Genomic DNA, 2,785 nt, shown 5'->3' on the forward strand with positions numbered 1-2,785 from the left:
GCGTCAGCGGTGGCTTGCTAGTGTCGTTGCGTAGGGAGACGCGCGTTGCAGAATGCAAGTCTGTCGGTATGTGATGCTTCGCTGGGGGCTTGTAAGTCTGGCGGCATGGAGTAAATTTTCCCACAAGGTGATGTATGCTCTGGAAATTGTCAGAGAAGGTTGCAGAAGGAAAAAATTCGGCAGGGACGACCAACGGGTTGCCATACACCATTTCACTTGGTGAGACGTCCAGGGCGTCTTTAGGAGTGGTCCTTAGTCCCAGGAGGACCCAGGGAAGCTGAGCAAACCAGTTGGAGTTCTTGCAGCAGGACATCAGAGCTGCTTTGAGGGTGCGATGAAAACGTTCAACCATTCCATTGTCAACGGGGTTGTAGGTAGTTGTCTGATGTAGGGTGATGCCCAGAAGATTCGTTAATGATGTCCACAATTGAGAGGTGAAAGTGGTACCCCTGTCAGAAGTAATATGATCAAGGATACCAAATCTTGCTATCCATCCTGAGAGTAGGGCAAATGTACATGAGGTGAACATTGCAGTTTCCATGGGAATGGCTTCAGGCAAACGAGTGGAGCGGTCGATGATGGTAAACAGGTAACGATGTTCTGTGCGAATGACGAAGGGCTTACCTTCTAAGAAATGGCGAAAGTGACGGACAGCCAAGTGCACCGCCAGCAATTCCCGATCGAAGGTAGAATAACCTGATTTTGCCTTGGACAGTTTTCTGCTAAAGAAGGCCAATGAGCGAGGCAAGACGTTGACCACCTGTTCGAGTATTACACCAATAGCGACGTCGCTGGCATCGGTGGAGAGAAGTAGGGGGCATGTGGGATGGGAAAAGTGAGAGCAGCAGCATTTGATAGGGCATTCTTTGCGTTGCAGAAGGCCGCTTCTTGAAGGGGTTCCCACTTTAGGTCTTTTTGCTTGACTTTGAGGGAGATGTAGAGGGAATCAAGAGTGGCAGCAACGGCTGGCAGAAAATGGTGCTTTGACGGTCGAGGGCGTGGGAAAGTTCTGAATGGCTGCTACCTTTTCAGGGAGGGGATGGGCTCCTTCAGGATTGATGCGGTGCCCTAAGAACGACACTTCGTTGGCGCCAAAAGCATACTTGTCCTACCGGACTACAAGGATGTTTTGTTGCAGGTGGTCGAGCATGATGCGCAGGTGACGGAGGTGTTCCTCTTTTGAGGAAGAGAACTCAAGTATGTCGTCCACGTAACTTACACAGAAGGGGAGGTCCCCTAAGATGCCATCCATGAGACGTTGAAAAGTGGACCCAGCTTTATGAAGGCCAAGACAGGAGTAATTGAAGGTGTATATACCGAAAGGAGTGGTGATGGCAATCTTGGGGATGTCTTTTGGGGTTTATAGGCTCCTGATAATACCCCTTCAGGAGGTCGAGCGTGGAGAAAACCTTCACTTGTGCAGGTATGAGGTCACGTCGGCGATGTTTGGGAAGGGGTAGTGATCCAGGTCTGTTTGCATGTTCAGGTGCCTATAATCCCCACATGGATGAGGGAGCCATCTTTCTTCAGGACGATGTGTAAGGGTGACGACCTTGGGCTGAAGGCCTTTTATCAAGCCATTTCTTTCATTTCGGCGAATGTCTGTTTGGCGGCTGCCAATCAATCCGGTGCCGGACGTCTGAATTTTGCGAAAGACTGGGGGTCCCGTCGTCTTGATGCGGTGATAAATACCGTATTTGGCAGGAAGCCGTGGGTGTTTGGCGAAGTTCTGGACGGAAAACATCCGGGTATGACGTGAGGAGGTGGGCGTAGGCATCCGTGGGTGCACTGATGTGGAGAGCGAGGTTGGAGGGTGCGGGTTGAAGAGGTGTCGACAAGTACGAGTCTGCGTTGACCAATTGTCGGTGGGGGAAATGAGAGAGGAAATCTCGTCACCCAAGAATTGGGATTGTGACGTCAGCAACGAGAAACTTCCAATTAAATTTACTGTTTCCAAACGATAATGTGAGGTACTCGTAACCGTAGGTGGGTATCGCAGATCCATTGGCAGCTACCAGGTGGACGTCGGCAGACCTAGACAGACTACGTCGTGTCCTGAAGAGTTCCCTTGGCAAAAGAGAACAACAATCACCCGTGTCTACCAAAAATCGCACGCCCGTTCCTGCATCATGTAAAAAGGAAAGATTAGAAACACAGGAGGCCACCACCAGGAGGGATGGCCTACTTTCACGTTTTTTGGCCACTGACAATCCTTGGCACATTTCTTCGCGGCAGCCCCGAATCTTGAGTCGTAGCAAAACTGCAGCTGATGGGCGGCAGTAAGTGGCTGCAGAAGTCGTTGGTTGGGGCGTGAGTGAGTGGTGGGTGGATGGGTGGCTTTGTCGCCGCTCTGGCGCGTTACGGGGTAGGATGTGTGTCCTACGGCATTCACGTCGCCTTCGGTTGACGTTGAATAGGTGTCCTCTTTGTCAGGAATGTAGGCGTTGATGGAGGTCTTGAAGGTTGGGAAGTGGCTGTCCATAGGGGCGTCGGTTTTGTTCATCAAGTCCTTTATGGGTAAACTGTCGACATCGTGTATGGCAGCGCGTACAGGTTCGGCTAAACGGCGTACCTGAAGGGCACAAAGTAGGTTCACCTCATGAGGAGAGCCGTCTGCAGCAGGTTGCAGGCGAGCGATACTGGTCATTTCCCTGAGGGCAAACGAAGCCCTTTGGTCCCCCAATGGTTGTTGAGAGAGCTGAAAAAGCTTTGCTTTACGGGTGGCTGGCGATGACGAGTACTGCTGTAGAAGGTATGTTTTGAGGGCGTCATACGCTAGTTGGGT

Source organism: Palaemon carinicauda, chromosome 19 (assembly GCF_036898095.1).
Source record: "Palaemon carinicauda isolate YSFRI2023 chromosome 19, ASM3689809v2, whole genome shotgun sequence".
Classification (NCBI taxonomy): Eukaryota; Metazoa; Arthropoda; class Malacostraca; order Decapoda; family Palaemonidae; genus Palaemon; species Palaemon carinicauda.